Here is a 20,736-nt window from a genome sequence, read left to right as displayed (position 1 = left end):
GAGCACACCCTTTGCCGGGGCCCTGCCGTGACTATGAGGAGGCCGAGGCCACGGCTGGCAGAATGCACGGGTGGACCTCCTTGGAGTGGCTAACCCAGGGCGGCTGCACTGTTGTCCTTGGATACTTGACACTTTTCACTTTCTCTGCCTCCCGGCACTAGAAGCCATGTGGGCTCACACCCGACCCTCCCGGGTTCGGAGGCGTGAGGGCCACTTAGCGGTCATTCAGCTTCAGGGTCCAGCCCTGTCAAGCTTTGGCTACAGCCCGGGAGTTCCGTTGGGACCCCACACACTGTCCTAGCCACAGCTCCCCGCCACCCTGCCTCCCGCGCAGGCGCCGCCGGGGCCACCCCTGCCGCCATGTTTCCCCCGCCCGCGCGCTCCCTCCCCCCACTGCCCCCTCCCTCCCCAACTGGGTTCCCGCCCCCCCTCCCTCAGCAGTCCCCCCCACACCCTGGTGAGGTCAGGCGGAGGCTCTGCCGCTGCGGCCGCAGTAGCTCAGCTCCTATTCCCGGGAAGCCTGGAACGGGGAGTTTTGAAAATAACTGGAGCGGCATTCGGGTTAGGGTCCGTGCTCTCCGCTTGCGCCAGGACAGGGTGAAGTGGCCGGGACTAGCAGAGGGTGCGAAGGTGCGGGTGCTGGTGCCTCGCAGCAGGAGGGAGCCCCGGCTGCGCCGCGAGACTCCCTCTTTGGCCCTCGGAGCGCAGCACCCGGCGGACAAGCGGCGCGACGCCAGGACGCGGCGAGCAAGGTGAGGCAGGGTCCCGAAGTCACAGGGGCTCCATCAGCCGCTTCCCTGCCTCCGGACCTGGCGCTGCGCGGTGCGCGGCGAGGAGTTGCGATCTGTACCAGGGGCAGAGGAGTAGAGGAGCAGGGAACCAGCTTCGTTTTGCCCGCCGCCCCCTCTTTTTCTCCCGCGTGCTGGTGCGCGCCCTCATCCTTACACCTTCGCATCCCGTTCTCCCGGTCCTTCTGGCTCCGTCGGACGCCTGGGTTTTTCTAGGACCCCAGAAGCCGGCTTTCCTGTGCTGCTTTGTCATCTCTCCAAGATTTTCTTCTCTGGGCCTCGCTGTTGCTGCCCTGACGGTCTGGGGTCCCTCTGCCCGCCCCGGCCCCACTGTCTCTTGCCCTCTAACAGTTTCTGCTTTGTGCCTCCTAATCCATCTCTTCCTTCAGAAGCTTCTTACTTAGGAGGCTCCTCTCCTGGCTCCCAAGTCAGGAGCACACTCCTCTTCTTCCTCGAAGCTTTTAACTTCGCTCTGAATGTCTTCAGCTCTGAATATTTTGACTTTTTTTTTTGTTTGCTTGTTTAATCACAGTTGACTAATGATTTTCGTGGAGGCTTATAGTCTAGGCTACAGTTTACTGAAAGTGATGAGATCATCCCTTCACTAAATAGCCTTAGTAAATATCAACTAGGGAACTTTAAAGTTTCTTTCTAGGTTTCATTAACTTAGCCCAAGAACAATAGTCACTTAAAATGTATGTATATATGTTTGTACGCAATTTTCGTACGTGGTCCTAAATCTGATTATTCCCTGGCTGCTGAACAGGCCTGAGAGAGAGGATTGGTGGGGCTTGTGATGCCTGGCTCCATTTCTCTAATTGTAAACTGGGATGTTCATAGTTTTAATGTAGTCAGAGGACTTTAGTAGTTTGGGATAAAGTCGTTCAAGTTAGCATAGGCTGGCAACTAAGCACATTGAATGGAGACTAAGAAACGCTGGAATTTAAAACTGTCTCTGGAGAGCACCTGCTTTTTAAAAAATTTATTATTTTTTTGAAGCCACAGTTTCTTAACAGTAGATTTCATATTTGTATAAACCGTCTAAAAGCAGCGTATTTTAAAACCACGTAGTTACAAAAAAGACTACTCACTCTTAGGGATATCACTTTCTCCCCATGTAGTTGTGGTGTTAGCTCCCATACTGAGGTTCATTTGCTCACTTCCATACTGCAATTAGTGTGTGAAGAAAACTGAATGGAGAAGCACACAGTGGAGGCAAATACCAGTGAACAAGCACATGCTGACATATGCAGCTGTGTTTTTGGAAATAGGCTGTATCTAGTGTTCAAATTTAAAAACTGAGAAAAATGAAATAATTCAGCATTTATGACATCATTTTACATCTAAAAATATTAGCTCCCTTAACTGCAAGTTCTTATTAATAGCCTCATACTTAACGGTAAAAGAGTTGTTTGCCTGATGTGTGACCTAGTGTTGCCATTGACACAGTGTGCACTAATTGGCAGCAATCTCAGAAGAAACCAGGTTGTGAATGAAGATAATGGCTAAATTTCACTGTCCCGGTGGCACTTCTTATGGCAGTGAGATGAGAGTAGTTTCTGCTGCAACATCAAATGATGTATTTAAAAAACAGATAAATAAGAGCTTCAATTATTAAAAAGCCCAAGGTTTTTAATTTGCCATTTTTATAAACACACTTCAAAAAGTGTCGTGTGATTATATAAGGCTTAGTTGATGTTCTGAAGAAAGTAGTTTTCACAAGAAAAGTAAAGCCTATTGCTTATCCATTTAGTTAGATAACTTGCAGATGATTTGTAGTTTCCCAATTGATTTGGTAAATTCCTGGGTTTACTTGAGGTTTATTAAAAAATGGAATGTAGTAGGGAAAGGGTACTTATTCTAATAGGCCCACCTTTCTAAATCTGTAATTTTCTTAGCAAACCATTCTCAAAAGACATAAAAACTTACAACTTTTTCAAGGAAAAGAGTTTATACTATTTTCTTACTTTTTTCTTTTCATGATTGTTATTGATACAAAATCTAAGCTAAGATTGCTAGTAATGTGATTGCATAGTAAGACTGTATTTGCCAGGAAAAGAATAAAGGTGGATGTGAATTAGCCATAAACATTTTGCTCTGAATCTTCAATATGACTCAATAGGTGTTTGATAGTCCATCTGGTACACCTAGAGATTATCAGACTGGATATTTCTGTTATTACTAAATGTAACTGCACTTATTTATTGGATTATCTTCTTTCTCATTTTATTTACATTTCACATTCTCTTCATGTAATTTGACTTGCGGTAGTGAAATGAGACTGACCAATTTTCAAATTTTTTGATTTTTATTGATGTTTGGTAAGCCACTAAAACCTCTTGAAAATATTTTTTTCTTAAATCCACTGATTGAAACCGATGTATTTTTATTGCTATGAAATAATACAACAAATTTCCAGGAATTATTTCAGAAAATGTGGAAAGACTGTAGAGAAATGAATAGCCCTAGAGAAAATATCTCAAAATTATAAGAACGGCTTTCTCAAGTTACTGATATTCATAACAATCAGTTTTTTTTGTATCATTCATTCATTTACTAATTCATTTTACAAAATCTATTTGGTACTTGTGTGCCAAGGCCCTGTATTAGGCACAATGATAAACCTCATAAAGCATGATCTTTGCTCTTGTGGAGTATCACAGTGCTTATATTCTACCAGAGAATATAGACAATAAACAAGCAAACAAATGAAGAAGATCCTTATAGACTGTAGTAACAGCAATGACAATAAGTAGGGGAATATGATACAGATAACTAGGAAGGGCCTATTTTAGTGTCGGAAGTCAGGAAAGGCCTCTCAGAGAAGATGATTGAGCAGAGACCTGAAAGAGAAGAGAGAATAGGCCTACCTTGTCAGAATCTGGGAGAACATTCCCCAGATAACATTCTTGCAGAGAGAAGAGTAAGAGCCAAGGCCTTGAGGGGGGAAAAAGAGACTTGGCGTTTTTGAAGAGCAGAAAGCAAGTCAGCATGACTGGATCCTCGTGAGCTGATAGTGATTAAAGAAGATGTTACAGAGCCTAGAAGCAGCTCAATAACAGATAAATAGGACTTGGAGGTCCTGAGAAAGAATTTGGGTTTGATTCTTAGAACAATAGGAAGCCACTGAAGAGTCTTTCCTGGGGAAGGTCATTGGCTTAAAAAAATTATCCAAGGAAATTAAAAAAAAGTTTTGCAGAGGATAAATAGAATGTCTACTCACTCAGTCATTTATATTAATACCTGAGAATAAAAAAAAACTGTATGATCAATATGCTAAATAATCATGTAATCCAGTTCCTCTACTCTGTTTTGGTAAGGGGATGGGGGAATGGGAACACTGAGGTGAGTATGTTAAAAGGCAGTTTACTTTCCACTGTCACATTGTGACTTGTGCTACAAGGTAAGTTGTCACCAACTTTATTAAAAATCAGATCATTGTTCAACTTAAGAATTTATTTTTCAAAGAATGATGTCTTATTTTCTCATGGAAATATGTTTCCTTTGGAAGGTTGGACATTTTATTTGTGTGTAAAGGAATAACCTAGGTTTTAGAAAGGGCCTTTGGAATTTTAAGAAGGGCTTATCATTTTCTTTTACCTGTTGCCTCTCCAACATTTTCAAATGGCCATACTTTTATTCCTTGAGAGATTAGGGCTACTGTGTTTCCTGAAGCTTCAATGAATTTATTGCCCTAAGCCCTTCCTTGAAAGCAATCCAGCTTTGAGGTCTAGTTGGTCCCAAATAGGAATGCAGATGATTATTGACATTCCACAGGAGTAAATCCTAATATTGTGGGGGAATAACATGCAAAATAACCTTGATCAGTGCCTGCAGGGTCAACTTCCTCCTTAACTGAGCCACTCAAGCAAGGATCCTCCATGATTTGATCCCAGCCTACTTTCCCATATGTCCTTATTATTCTCTTTCACAAATCTCTGTTGGTTTAAACTGATTTTCCCCAGTTTGGAACTTTTGTGCTTAGCATTATTCCTGGCATAGAGTAGGTGCACAGTAGGTGCTTGTCAAATGGATGCCTTGTCTTTCTTTTTTGTCATTTGGAATCCCAGGTCCTATTACACTATTCCTCATTGAACTAGATCTCCCCATCTGAAGGTGAACAGCACTTGCCCTGTTGTGTCATAATTATGCTTATTTTGGTGCCTGGCCATCTCCCCACTTGCCTCTGGCTTCATGAAGGCCACCTAGACCTTATCTGGTTCGCTCACTGTTGTATTCTGAGCACCCAGCACATGGTATGCACTTTATAAATAGTTATTGAATAATGAATAAATGCTGTCTTGTGATGTTTCTCCTATTAATTTTTTGATATACTTTTCATGTGTTTGTCTGGTGTTCTGAAGTGGTTTCTGAGAGAGGTTGTAGAGCATACTTGTTCAGAGTTCAAGCTCTGGAACTAGGCCACCTAGGTTTCAATTCCAGCTAGGAGACTTAATAGTTGTGGGACACTGGGTGAGTTAGTAAACCTCTCTGTACCTCAGTTATCTTATATGTAAAAAAGGGATAATAGAACTTGCCTCTTATGGTACTTGCTAAGATTACATGAATTAGCTAGGCCCACTTTTTCTTTTTCTTTCTTTCTTTTTTTTTTTTTTTTGTTGAGACGGAGTCTGGCTCTGTTGCCCAGGCTGGAGTGCAGTGGCATGATCCCGGCTCACTGCAACCTCTGCCTCCCGGGTTCAAGCGATTCTCCTACCTCAGCCTCCCGAGTAGCTGGGACTGCAGGTGCGTGCCACCACACCAGGCTAATTTTTTGTATTTTTAGTAGAGACGGGGTTTCACCATGTTAGTGATGATGATCTCGATCTCCTGACCTCGTGATCCACCCGCCTCGGCCTCCCAAAGTGTTGAGATTACAGGCGTGAGCCACTGCTCCTGGCCTAACTTTTTATTTTTAGTAGAGACGGGTTTCACCGTGTTGGCGAGGCTGGTCTCAAACTCTTGACCTCAGGTGGTCCACCCATCTTGGGCTCCCAAAGTGCTGGGATTGCAGGCGTGAGCCACCTCCCCTGGCCTAGGCCCACAATTTGTTTGCAATTTTTAAATTTCAAAAGCTCTGAAAACTGATAAAAATGTTATTTGGTAACTTAGATGCCAAAACTCATGTGGTGGCAAAACCTGACTTAAACTGGCATAGGGTATTTATAGTCTTTATTCTACTTAATGTTGATCTTTATTTTGTTTTGCTATAGAATTGCTAATATGTTTATGGGGTTGCACCATAGACCCTAATGGTGTATTACATAACATATGGTATATGAAGTTTATTTCCTGTCTAAAGGTTTGGACATTCCTAAATTCAGAAACACATCTGGCACCAAGATTTTAAAATGAGATTGTACACCTTGCAGTAAACTGCTTAAATCAGGGCCTTGCACATAGTATGTTGTTGCTGTGGGTGGTGATTAGGGAGGTAAATAAACTACTTTATCTTTCCACAATAGCTTGCTCATAATAGTTACCATGTAAATATGTACTGATTGACTCATGCAGTAACTCTGTGAATAGAGGACTCGCTGAATGGTCCTCATGTCATAGGGAAATAGATATGGCAGGGTCATGTAATTGAAATGAGCCAAGACTCGTCTGTTGGTACTCTCATCTGATACCATTCAGAGCACTTTACTTTTTGTTTTTCTGTTGTTATTTAAACCAAACTATGCTTCTTTAGCACAAGAGAGTCTTTTGTGGGGGCGAGGGTAAGAAATTCAGTTAAGAATTTATTTAATGTGATTAGACACTTATTTTTTTTTGTAGTTGTTGAACATTTGTTGAACTGCTAATGTGTATAGAAATCTGTATTAAAAGCAAGAGAAAGCCGGGCATGGTGGCTCACGCCTGTAATCCCAGCACTTTGGGAGGCCAAGGCGGGTGGATCATGAGATCAGGAGATCGAGACCATCCTGGCCAACATGCTGAAACCTTGTCTCTACTAAAAATACAAAAATGAGCTGGGTGTGGTGGCATGTGCCTGTAATCCCAGCCACTCGGGAGGCTGAGGCAGGAGAATCGCTTGAGCCAGGGAGTCAGAGGTTGCAGTGAGCCAAGATCGTGCCACTGCACTCCAGCCTGGTGACAGGGTGAGACTCAATTTCAACAACAACAACAACAACAACAACAACAAAAAGCAAGAGAAAGGTAGAAAACAAATGAGACATGATTCCTGACCTTCCTCAGCCCCAGCGCCCTGCATGGTTACATGGGAACATGAGTGTGCGTTACAATTCTTTATTTTCCTCTGTAAACTTGACATCATTAAGATTAAAAACATGCAAAGGAAAACCCAAGAGTTAATTGAAAACTCTTCTTGGTGTCCATGATATGAACTGGGTTTTAATTATCTTAACACAACCCCCCATGGTATTATCTTTATATAACATCTTGACAGCATTTTCTTTTCTGACTAAACTAAAACAAAATGGATTTTCTTGTTCTTTACCAATATACAATTGGTATATTTTCTTAAGTTTTTGTTTTTGGTAGAGATGAGATTTCACTATGCTGCCCAGGCTGGTCTTGAACCCCTGGCCTCAAGTGATCCTCATGCCGTGGCCTCCCAAAGTATTGGGATTACAGGCATGAGCCACCGTACCTGGCCTGTTTTTTTTTTCTTCACTTTTGTGGGGTTGCTAGTAATTATATGTCTCAAAGGATTTTTTCTGCAATTTTCTTGCAGTTGAAAACTAGTCCTTGAAACCATCCTGCCAATTCATTCAACAAATACTTATTAAGTGCCTATTATATTCCAAGCATTGTGCTAGTCTAAACAAACAGAATCTCTATCTAGTGCTCTTTCCATTACTTTGGGTCCTTCAAAGTGGAGCACATGTACTGATTGAGCAGGGTGGTGACAAGGTAGTGCGCCCAGGAGCCGCAAAATAAAGCAGCTTGTATTTTCTTGAAGCATCTGTTTTACACAGAGATTTAGGAGAACGTTAACTGGTAGCTATTTAAAAATCTTTAAGCAAATTCAGATACATGAATTTGCCTTAGAACACAATATTCATAGAAAATTTGAGGTAAACCCCAATATTTCAGAGAAAGTCTCTGCTTACAAGGACAGCTGTGGTAACCCTGAGATGACCCTTTGGAAAACACTGAGGTGGTGCTGTACTGCCCGAATCTGTTCTTTTAGTCAAACACCCAAACATTTTCATAGCCATAAATTCCCATGATGACCTGTGGAAAAGTTAATGGATATTAATGTTTTTCTCTGTTGCGCAATTTCAAGGGTACATATTGGCTACCCTTGGTCTAATGGTCTAAATCTAAACATGTGTTGAGTTCTTACAGAGTTTTTAATGTTGGTGGGTAATGGCTAAGGGTGACTGAGAAGGACCTGCCTAGGGAATGATATCTTAAGATTAGAGGTTATTAGGCCAGACGCAGTGGCTCACTCCTGTTATCCCAACACTTTGGGATGCCTAGGCGGGAGCATTGCTTGAGCCCAGAAGTTCAAGACCATCCTGGTCAACAAAGCGAGACCCTGTCTCTATAAGAACAACAACAACAACAACAAATTAAAAAATTAGCTGGGCATGGAGGCACACACCTATAGTCTCAACTACTTGGGACGTTTAGGCAGGAGGATCCCTTGAGCCCAGGAGTTCAAGGTTGCAGTGGGCTATAATCACACCACTGCTCTTCAGTCTGGGTGATGGAGTGAGAACCTGTTTCAAAAAAAAAAAAAAAAAAAAAAAAAAAAAAGTTAGAGGTTATTAGGACACAAGGACCACGAACTTAAAGCAGCACAGTTCTTGGTGTCAAACCTTTGCCTTATTCTGTGCACACTTGCCTGTCTCACTGATTTGAAGTTCACTTTTGCTAACTTTAAAGTTGCTTTCATTTACAACATAGGATACAAATTGCTTTGTTAATTGCTGGCCACTGAAATAGTTAATACTAGAAGAAAGTTGTCAAGGATTATGTGCTTTGAGGTTGATAAAAGGTTTCTACAGTTTGAGATGGTTTTGAAAATAGGCCAGCAGAGCATTGGAGGAATGCCTGTTACAACGTGATGGTTTAATTTGCTCCAGATGAGAAAGATGAAGAAGAAAAAGGCAGTGAAGAAAGGGGATGAAAGTAAATGGAGTAAGTCAAACACTAAATCTTTCAACTGATTTTCATTATTGCAGTCCCACTTTCATTGTTGTTGTTCCATGCCAGACATAGTTCACAGGGCCTGACATTGTTATATTGTTGTGTTACTGCTCAAAGCTTGTAAGGACATGGGTCTAGAGGATTGTGATTAATGGATGGTCTTTATAGTCTACGTGTGAAGTGCTTTTACAGTCTGTTCAGTAAAAGGAGATAAGAGTTTTGCTTGTAGCTTGTAGAGTTTTGTTTCTTGGTTCCACTTTTAAAAAATGGCGATACATTTCTAAAGATCATTTCAACAAAGTTTTCTGTTCCACTCTTGGATGTTTCTTTTTTCTCTTAAGATGACAGGGTCTCACTCTGTCACTCAGGCTGGAGTGCAGTGGTGCAAAGTCAAGGATCACTACAGCTTCAACCTCCCAAGTTCAACTGATCCTCCCACCTCAGCCTCCCAAGTAGCTGGGACTACAGGTGCATGCCACCACGCCTGGCTAATTTTATGTATTTTTTGTAGAGACAGGGTTTCACCATGTTGCTCAGGCTGGTCCTGGGCTCAAGCAATCCTCATCGTCCCAATTTGCTGCGATTACAGACATGAGCCACTGCACCTGGCCTCACTCTTGGATATTTCTTAGTGGAAAGGCAGTAGAGCTTAATGGCTATGATCTTGAACCTTGGAATCATAGGCTTGGGTTCAAATCCTGACTGCCTCTTGTTGGGCAACTTGCTTCACCTCTCTGAACCTTGTTTATCTCCCTTGTAAACTATCTCATCTAGTTTAAGGATTAAATTAATAACGCATATAGAGTGCTAAGCACACTTAAGCCACATATGAAATATAACTTTACTTATTATTGACTATTTTCATCGATTTGTGGCTGAATTAGTTGATAACTTGGAGCATACTATAGGAGCTTTGCCAATCATATATGAAGCAGAAATGTGATATTGTGTGTCTTCTTTGTTTATATTGTCTTAATCCTAGCTGGAATGCTGTTTTTCGAATGTGCATCTCGTAAGTGGTGAGTAGACTGTTTAGAAGTAACACTAGTTTTCTGGCAGACGAGAAAGTTTACGGTGAATGCTTGGCTTATTACTTACTCAAATATGGCATCACATTGAATCCAAGAAAAATGTCAGTTTTTAATACAATTAACCCAATATTTATTTAAATGTGATACTGTTTGGTTTAATAGGATTTTAAATTTTAATATCCATTTTGAAGGAAAAGGGATATGCAGGATAATGTATACTATGAACAATGTTGTCTTTTAAACATGAAAACATTTGGTCTTCTGATAATCACAGAGGTCACACATTTTTCTGATTTATCGCTAATTGTTCCAGATTTTAAGTCGCCAAAGAAGAAAATACTGAAGCATTTGTAATAGTTAAGTCATTGAGAAGAGGTATAATTCTGTTGTGAATAATGTCTTTTTATGCATTTTGAGTTGTTATGGTTATTTCAAGTTTTTATCATGATTACTCTAATAGCAAATCAAATAATACTTTAAGAGAAGATAAAAGTTTGATAGTAGCTTTGATGAATGGATAAATCTAAATGGAGTATTGAGAACAGCTTTAGATGTTAGAGGGATAGACTAATCTTTTAAGTTGAAAGTACATGAATGTATCTTTCCTACTTTCTTACATGATGCCCTTTGGTTCCAATGTCAGACAAATGATGAGACAGATAATCCTTGGTTATGAAATGCCACAGGTGCACAGAAGGGAAAAGACCAGGTAACACATTGGTCATATACTGTATATTCACAGGTTTTTGTGACTGTTATTAAGATAATGTATATCCAAGTGCTTGAAAAACTTAGCTCACTATATTGATGAAATATTTATTAGCAGTGATACCTACATTTATAGATAGCTATCATTCTCAGTATCATTTGATGATAAAAAGACAATAGTCAAATATATATATATTTTAGAAAAATTAGACTTACTCTACCATTAGGTCATTAGCTGAAACCTTAAATAAAGATAATACCCTTTATTTTTAGAGCATCTTTCTTTTGAAGCATGATTAACTGTCCTTATTCTGTTTATTCCTGTGGAATATGCACAGTGAGTTTAAGTAAATTGCAGAAGGGTTGCATCCTGTGAGGTGGAGCTAAGAGTAGGCCTTTAGTTTCTAATCCAATGCTTTTGTACTAATGATATTAAAAGCTCTTTAGCCCAAAGGATCCTTTAATATCTGTAGCCTTTCAATTGATGGGGTTAAAGCAAAATGTCAGTAGTTGTGATACCTACATTCTATACCTATACACTTTCTTGCACAATTTGGTATTTATCAAAATGAGTTTTGGATTTAGTAAGAATTTTATAAGTACTTTTGGTATCATATAGGTACAGTATCCATGTAAACATTTATGAACAAGCAATTATACGTTAAGCACTCTACTAGGAGGTAGAAAATGTGTTCACTGCCCTGAAATAGGTTATAATCTTGCCAGGGGCAACAGAGAACATGAGTCAATTTGATATCGGCCAATACTAATATTATTACCAACCAGCCAGTGACTAATAAATCATTATTGCACTCATTATGAGCCTGGGACCCTTCCAAGTGCATCTGATGCATTGATACATTTTAAACCATATAACAATATGATGAGGTAGGAACTATTACTAGCTCCACTTTACAGATGAGGAATCTGAGGCACATAGATGCTGGATAACTTGCCTGTGGTTACACACCTAATAAATATAAGAGCTAGGAATAAAATCCATGTAGTCTGATTCTTGAGTCTATGCTTTTAACCACAACACTTCCTTTCATTCTGTCTCTGACAGAAGCCATTATATAAGAGAGCATGATATTTAAAAAAGGCATGTTAGAAAACAGATTCTAGAGAAATACAGAGAAATGATCAGATGAGGGTGTTAAAGTTGGAAAGATATTTTGAAGAAGGCACTTTTCAAGGAGGTCTTATTGAAAAGCAAGGAACATATTTCTGAATATTTTAATGCCCAAAGCTATGTGTACATATGTGCATGTGTGTGTGCACAGGTGCATGTCTGTATATGTGTGTGTGGGCGTGTTTATTTTAAACTGGAAAAAAACTTTAGAGGTTAAAACAAATTGGGAATCTTTTTACTGGCAGCTAATCAGAGCTCTGTTTTTGTGTACAATATTTGACTTCACAATCCTGTGTTGAAAAAAATATTTAACGGCTTTACTAAGATATAATTCACTCATCATACAATTTACCTGTTTAATATAATTCAGTAGTGTTTAGTATACTCACAGAGCTGAGCAACTGTCACCACAATTTTAGAACATTTTTATCACCTCAAAAAGAGAAACTTGCTTTGAAACAAATGTGGCCACAAAGAGGATGGAACTAGTGTGTCTGTTGGTACTACTGCTTCTCTATCAAAATATTCATGATTTATGCTCAGTCTAACAGACCTCATGCCGTTTTTCTGCAGTCTAGCTCCAAATTGCTGTAGAGCTCTTCCTCCTTTTAATTTAATTTTGATCGGTGACAGTCTTTCAAGGGATTATGGATTGATCTAATTTTGAATTCTCAATTCAAGTTGATTGTATATTTGTATTTGTCATAAAGGTATTGATCTTAGTTCTAAATAGCAAAGCCAGACTTGTATTTAAAACAAAACTGCTAAACCCACTAGTATGAGTGGCTGCCTCCTTGTCTGTGTATGCTCTATAATGGGCCAGAGCCAAAGATTTCTGAGAAATTTTATGTGTATACACTGATATTTTTAAATACTTCTAAAGGTTATACCTGGCATAGGTTACTAGTGGACAGATGATAGAGGTAAAAGCAACTCCCCCACACCTTTTGTTTGGCTGGGGCATAGTATTGGGGTGGTGTGTTGTGGAAAATGTCTTTTTTTTTTTTTTTTTTTTTTTGAGACAGGGCTTCATTCTGTTTTCCAGGCTAGGATGCAGTGGCATGATCACAGCTTACTGCAGACTTGACCTCTGGGGCTCAAATGTTTCTCCCACCTCAGCCTCCTGAGTAGCTGGGACCACAGGCGCACATCAACATGCCTAGCAATTTTTTTTTTTTTTTTTTTTTTTTAGTGGAAATGAGGCCTCGGTATGTTGCCCAGGCTGTTCTTGAACTTCTGGGCTCAAGTGGTCCTCCCACCTTGGCCTCCCAAAGTACTGGGATTACAGGTGTGAGCAACTGCATGTGGCTGAAAAATATCTTATAAAATGTATTCCATGATACTGTGTACAGATAGTATGAAATAACTGGAATTAAAAAAAGTTTGGCCACTGACTTTTCAGCTATTTAGACTTCAAAAAACATACAGTTAGTGTTTATAGTCAAGGACTGTGTTTCTGTCCAGTGGGAGTTACCAAACCAAACATCTGTGTGTGTGTTGGGGGAGGCAGGCTGTTCCCAGGTCTTCAATAAAGTAATAGGCTACAGTCAGTGTATCTTTCAGACTAAATAATTACTATCTCCTTCTATTATTAAAAAATGACCTTCAGACATAATTAAATGTCCTAAAGAACATAAGTGTCTTTTAAAATGAGTTAATCTTAGGTTGTTCTCTTTTTCTTTTTATGATTTTTCCTACTTTTAATTTTACCGAATTTTTCTTTCAGAATGATCTTGAAACGTCATTTTACACTTTTTGGATATTTTTAAATACCTATTATATACTTGGGTTGTTTCTACTCAGGGGTCAAAGTAGTTTTAGTTGAAATTAAAGTGAGTTGATAAAATGATTTCCTGTGAATCTTAAGTATATTTTTTATTTGCATAGATGGAATTTCTGCTTTGCCATGTATGGCAAAGGTGTAGTGATTTCACAGCTAGTAGGTAGGATAGAATCAATTAAGATGGCACTGCTGTCACTAGAATAAAAAAACTAAGCACACCTTTATATTAATTAGGTGGAGGCGCCTCTTTATGCTAAGCTCAATAGTTGACATCACCTGGGATCAGGGAGTCAGGTGCCGCAGAGTTAAAAACAAAAAGCTTACTTGATTTAGAAATTCTGGCTTGTGTGTATGATGCTACCTTTCCTCACGGCTAGCTTTTGGTTATTAGCAATTGTGATATTGGGCTATGTTAAAAGAGGTTAGAAGCCTGTTCATTTAAGGCAAGCGAAATTGGTCTGGTATAAGAGGGGCATGCTGAATGAGAAAGTATCACATCATTTAGGAGAGAGGATTTTGAGTAATGTGAATATTGAGTTTTCTGTGACTTAATGTATCATTTATTGATTTTAACAAATGAACCTATTACATTATACTCATAAACTATTACTTCACAATAGTTTGATTTTCTGCTTAAATCAGTGCCTAAAATGGTAAAGTCTTAAGTGATTTAGAATGACTCTGCATGTAGGTTAAGTCCATCTACCTGTTTTATAGGGGGATCTGCTTTATCTGCACATAAAGAAGATTCGCTAGCTTTAATTAGCCTTACTATGTAGGGCAGCACTTTGTTTCTCTAATGAGAGAAAATGAGGTATTTTACACAAATTAATTCAACAGAAATTAGCAAGTACTTTCTTTAACCCAGGTGATGGGGATGCAGTGGTGAACAAAGTTCTATCTTCATTCTGTGAGGCACTCTCAGTTTTATATGCACTCTCTTTGATCTTCTCTAAGAACGTTACATTCAAAGGAATAGGAAAAGCGGCAGAAGAAAACACACTCCTTTCCTTTAAGGATGTAATTTAGCATTTGCACACATCACTTTCACACATACCCCACTGGCCAGAACTTAATCCTTGGTGATACCTAGCTACAAGAGAAGCTGGAAAATGTGGCCCTTCACTACATGGATATGTACCAATCAAAAAATTTATTACTATATGAGCTGGGAAGAACAGATATTGGGGAATAACTAACACTCTCTGCTATACATTGTCCATAATGTAAACCTTTAATCATTCATCAATTTCTTATCTGGAGATATTATCTCTATGACATCAGCTACACATTTGCTTCAGGGTAAAAATTAAAACTTCTCAGCAGAGTATACAAGCCCATCATGACTTGACTCCTGCCTGTACGTCTAGCTCCTGTCTCACCCCATTCAAAGTTACAGCCTTATGGGGACTACTTGGACTTCCCCAAAGTGGCCATGCTCTCTTATCACACATTTGTACTTGCTACTTGTATTAGTTTGTTTTCACACTACTATAAAGAAGTATCCAAGACTGGATAATTTATAAAGGAAAGAGTTTTAATTGAATCACAGTTTTGATGGAGGGGGAGCCTCAGAAAACTTACAATCATGGTGGAAGGTGAAGGGGAAGCAAGCACCTTCTTCACAAGGTGGCAGGAGAGAGAAGAGTGACAGAGGGACTTCTAAACACTTATAGAACCATCGGATCTCGTTAGAACTATCGTGAGAACAGCATGGGGAAAACTGCACCCATGATCCAATCACCTCTCTCCCTTGACACATGGGGATTACGGGTCCCTCCCTTGACATTTGGGGATTATAAATTGAGATGAGATTTGGGTGGGGACACAGAGCCAAACCATATCATTACTTAGCCTAAACTGCTGACTACTTTTTGTCCTTCAGGGTTCAGTTTAGATAGCACCTCTTCTGGGAAGGTTTTCTTGAGCCTCCTCTACTCCAAACCCCTGTTATGTGTTTCTTTCATGTATTTCCATTGTATTGCTCATGACTTTCTTTAGCAACCTTTATTATAAGTAGTGTTTTTCCTTCTGTATCTCTCTCCCTGGATTGTGAATTCCTTGAGTGAAGGGGCCAACTCAGTTATCTGTATTGTCTGGCATGATACCTGCTCCAGAGTTGAGCTTTAGTTAATGTTTGTTGGTAAGAAAATGAATGAATATTTAGTTTACTAATTATGACTCTTTGATTAAGATGTCAACTCTTCCTATCTACCATCTGGAAATTGCAATACTTAGAGTATTTTCTGGTAGCTAGGACTGGGTAATTTTGTAAAAGGTGTTGATAAAATAATTTGAAATAAACATCAGTTGATTAATATATAAATTATAGAAGGCACAAACAATTGATGTGTAAGAGTTAGGAAGAGCCCTAGGGATCGTTTAATCCAGCCCTTCTAAAAGATTTTAAAAGGACACATGACTAATACATAGAAGGAAGTTAAATTAGTTGCTCAAGGGCCTCCACTTTCAAGGATCTTGCAATATTGTTAGACAGATGATATATATAGACATGAAAGAGGTGATTGAGAAAAAGTTGCCGAAGGAGTAGAAATGATTGGAATAGTCAAGTTAGGTTTGACCAAGGATCTTGGTTTTACAGTGAGCCTTGGTGGCTGAGTAGGATTTTGATATGAGAAGACATTCAAGATATAGGCAATGTATAAATAAAAATGGAAAGACAAGGATATACGGGAGAATTTTGAGATCTCTTTAGTTGAGTGATATTTAGTAGTAAGAGAGAATACAGAAAAATTGGGCTAGAAAATGGAGGGATTTGAATAACAGGCTGCTGAGGGAAATCATTGGCAGTTTTAAGTAGGCGAGTAATACAATTTTTTTATATTGTATCTGATAGGTGGGCTGGGTTGAAGGCTGAATGGGTCATGAAACTGACATATTGTCTAATATGCCATTTAAAAAATATGAACTTAATGGGTTCTCGTTTTTGCTCAAAAGCAAAAATGTGATATACTATCAATTCCCATGATAATTAACATAACGATGTCAGTGTTTTTCTTAATGGAGAAAGTAAGTGTAAGTAGCAAGCTTATAGTATTAGTATTGCATATGTATTAGTCATGACATACTATAGATAATTGTATATATTCTCATATTATGCCAATAAACTATAAAAATTCCAGAAGCAACTGAGAACGTGGTAGCAGCTGCAGCATCAGCCTGTGCTATTTTGCCAGCCATTCGGAGACTAGGTACATTAACTAGTGGCATGAACTCTCCCGGTGCATTTTGGAGCCATTGTTCAAAAATTGTTTTGTAGAAAGTGAAAATGGTATACTGTATTTTGCCAGAAATTACAAAGAACAATAAGCAGAGCTCTCTATAGTATATTAGGCATCATCTAAAAATGAAAAGCGTGAAGAGAGAACCTTTACTTCGTGTGCCTGTGAGGGAATTTTGACTTTGTATAGACAAAAAGTATGTACATAGAGAAAGATTTACTATATAAATAGTATAGCTCATTTGTATAGTCAAGGGTGAGTGTCTTTTCTTTCTTTCTTCCTTCCTTCCTTCCTCTCCTCCCCTCCCCTCCCCTCCCCTCCTCTCTCCTCCCCTCCTTCTTCACAAGGTCTGGCTCTGTCACCCAGGCTGGAGTGCAGTGGCACCATCTCAGCTCACTGCAACCTCTGCCTCCAGGGCTCAAGGAATCCCCCACCTCAGCTTCCCAAGTCGCTGGGACTACAGGTGTGTGCACCCATGCCCAGCTAATTTTTTTTTTTTTAAATGTTTATTAGAGACGAGGTGTTGCTGTGTTGCCCAGGTTGGCTGGTCTCGAACTCCTGGCCTCAAGTGATCCACTTGCCTCGGCCTCCAAAGTGCTGGGATTATAGGTGTGAGCCACTTTGCCCAGCGGAGTGTATTTATTTAATAGCTGTGTACCCTTGGACTTAAAATCATGGCTTTAACCCATGGCTGGCTTTAACTTAGGCTTTTGAAAGTCTCTAAGTTTATAGCTTCAGACACATATTAATACTTACTTTTTAGGACCTAATTAAAACAGTTTATATTATCATTTGTCTTTCTCCTAGGAATTGGAAGGAAATTTTCAGTTTAATGAAGTTTTAAGTTGTATTAATTTGAATCTAGAAAATTTGTACAACTTATTTTTGGGGGGAAACCTTCAAAAGCATACATAAAGTAGTGTATGTGAGTGTTAAGCGTAGTACCTAGAATATGATAAGATTTAATAAATGTTAGTTATTATTTTATATAACTAGTATTACCTGGTTATGAAAGGAACTTTGGCTTTTAGTTTCAAATTTATCTTTCTAGCCATTTTATTTAAGACATTTGTACAAGAAGAAATATATAAAGAATGAGGTAAATGACAAATTAGCAATTTAATTGTTATCAATTAGTAAGGGTCACTTTTAGCAGGCAAATTACTCATTATTATGGTCAATTATTTTGGCAAATAATTAAAGAAAATGAAAAAAAAAAAAAAAAGACCACCAGACTATGAATGACTTTGCCTTTAACTCATGCCGATAGAATTTGTTTTAAAATTGTTTCACTATTAGGAAGTAGCCTGGTTTTGACTAAACTTTTTAAAAAGTTTGTTTGAAATAATTACAGATTCACATGAACTTGCAAAGACAGTATAGAGATGTCCTGGGTACCTGTCACCCAGTTTCACCAAATGACTACATCTTATGTAACTATAGTATATTTTCAAAGCCCAGAAATTGATATTGGTACAATGTATGTGTATAGTTCTGTGACATTTTATCACAGTATGGATTCATGTAACTGCCTCCACAATGAAGATACAGAAATGTTTCACCACAACAGACATAATTTAGAGAACTCAACAGGAGGAGGAAGGAAAGAAAATTTGTTGTATTGATACATATTTTGCTTACCATGTTCTTTCTTCCTTCCTGATGTTCCAACATACCCTCTTTTATCATTTTCTTTTGGTTTAGATATCTTCTTTTAGCTAATAGGGTAGGTATGCTGGCGACAAAATCTTAGTTTTCCTTTGAGAATGCTTTAATTTCCCCTTTATTCCTGAAGTTTTTTTTTTTTTTTTTTTTTTTTTTTTTTTTTTTTTTTTTTTTTTTTGCTTGATGTAGGATTCTGAGTTGACAGTTCTTACCTTTCAGCACTTGAAAAATCCTGTGTGTCCCTTATGGCCTCCATGGTTTCTGATGAAAAATCTGCTGTCATGTGAATTGTTTCCCTGGTAGGTAAGGTGTTTCTCTCACTGCTTTTAAAATTTTTTATTTTTTAATAACTTTCAAAAGTTTGATTATGATATGGTTTAGAGCCGATTTTCTTATTTTATTTATGTATTTTTAAATTCCAATAGGTTTTTTGAGGAACAGGTGGTGTTTGGTTACATAAATAAGTTCTTTAGTGATGATTTCTGAGATTGTGTTGCACCCATCGAACAAGCAGTGTACACTGTACCCAGTGTGAAGTCTTTTATCCCTCGCCACCCCCAACCCTTTCTCCTGAGTCCCCAAAGTCTTATGCATCATCCTTATGCCTTTGCATCCTCATAGCTTAGCTCCCACATATGAGTGAGAATACATGATGTTTGGTGGTTTTCCATTCCCGAGTTACTTCACTTAGAATATTCTGATATGTATATAATGATGCTACCTTCATCCAGGTTGCTGTGAATGCCATTATTTCATTCCATTTTATGTCTGAGTAGTATTCCATGGTGTGTGTGTGTGTATATATATATATATATATTTATCACATTTTCTTTATCCTAGAATGGATTTTCTTGGGTATATTCTATTTGGGATTTGCATGGCTTCTTGATTCTGTAGGTTTCTTATCTCTTTGAGTACTTTTACAGCCCCACCCTCTTTCTCTCTCCTTCTTCTCTCATAATGCAAATGTTAGATCATTTGTTATAGCTCTAAGGTCCCTAATTCTGTATTCATATATTTTTTTTAGTTTATTTTATCTCTGTTTTTCAGGTTGGGTAATTAGTGTTGTTCTATTTTACAGTTCACTGATTTTTCCTCTGTCTTTTCCATTCTGCTGTTGAGCCTATCTGTTGAGTATTTTATTACAATTATTGTATTTTTTTTCTTTTAAAGGTTCCATTTGTTTCTTCTTTATATCTTCTATGTCTTTACTGAGACTTTAGTTTTTTCCTGAGACTTGGTTTTAAATGTTTTCATAATTGCTCATTGAAGTGTTTTTATGTTGGCTACTTTAAAATCTTTGTCAGATAAATCTGATATCTCTGTCATCTTGCTGTCAGCATCTATTGGTACTTTCTTTTTTCTTTTTTTTGAGACAGAGTCTTGCTCTGTTGCCCAGGCTGGAGTGAAGTGGTGTGATCTTGGCTCACTGCAACCTCTGCCTCCCTGGTTCAAGAGATTCTTCTGCCTCAGCCTCCCGAGTAGCTGGTACTATACATGCACGCCACCATACCTGGCTAATATTTGTATATTTTTAGTAGAGACGGGGTTGCACCATGTTGGCAAGGCTGGCCTCAAACTCCTGACCTCAAATGATCCACCCGCCTTGGCCTCCCAAAGTGCTGGGATTACAGGTGTGAGCCACCACACCCAGCCCTATTGATACTTTTTAAATGCAGCTGAGTCTTCCTGGTTCTTGGTATGGCAAATGATTTTTTGATGGCAACCTGGACATTTTGGGCATTATGTCATAAGATTCTGGATCTCATTGAAACTTTTTGTTTTATTTATTTACTTAATTTTATTTAAAATCTTGCCGTATGAATGAAACTTTCTGTCTTAGCTGGCTTCATCTGATACTGCTGTGTCAGGGGAGGGAGGGCACTGCCTCATTACTGCCAGGTGGGTCTAGACATCCAGGTTTCCTAATTGACCTCTCTTGATACCTAAGAGGGTGGTTTTTCCTTACTGGTGGGTGAGGGTGGAAGTTCTGGCTCCTCACTAGACTTCCAGTGATATCTCCCTGCCTGAGAGGGCTAAGATTGCCTTGTTACTGCTTTACACATAGCCTTTACTGACATCATTAGGGGAATGGTCTCTCAGCCACTGGATAGTGGTGAAAGTCCTGGCTCTCCACTGGGCCTCTTCTGACCCCATCCCAGGGCAGAAACGAGTGTGTTTCATTACAGCATTGTGAAGGTGGAAGTCTAGGATTCCCACTAAGCCTTTGGTGACGTGGATGAGGGTGCAGCCATATTTTTTTCTG

At 39.0% G+C, this 20,736-nt stretch overlaps 1 protein-coding gene across 3 annotated transcripts in view; it reads left to right on the top strand.

The window, feature by feature from the left end:
- The first annotated feature begins 398 nt into the window (after window positions 1–398).
- The window catches only part of KLHL13 (kelch like family member 13), a 201,293-nt gene continuing 180,955 nt past the window's right edge, over window positions 399–20,736 (top strand). For 2 of the 3 annotated variants that reach the window (XM_050777506.1, XM_050777500.1), the window contains exon 1: window positions 682–752. The gene's annotated coding sequence lies outside the window, so the exon portion shown is untranslated. Of the gene's footprint in view, window positions 753–20,736 lie in introns of all 3 variants that reach the window. The other variant, XM_050777507.1, reaches the window with a different exon arrangement.

This window comes from Macaca thibetana, chromosome X (genome assembly GCF_024542745.1).
Source record: "Macaca thibetana thibetana isolate TM-01 chromosome X, ASM2454274v1, whole genome shotgun sequence".
NCBI lineage: Eukaryota > Metazoa > Chordata > Mammalia > Primates > Cercopithecidae > Macaca > Macaca thibetana.
Note: the sequence above shows the minus strand (reverse complement) of the source record. Positions and strands in the feature narration are given on the sequence as shown.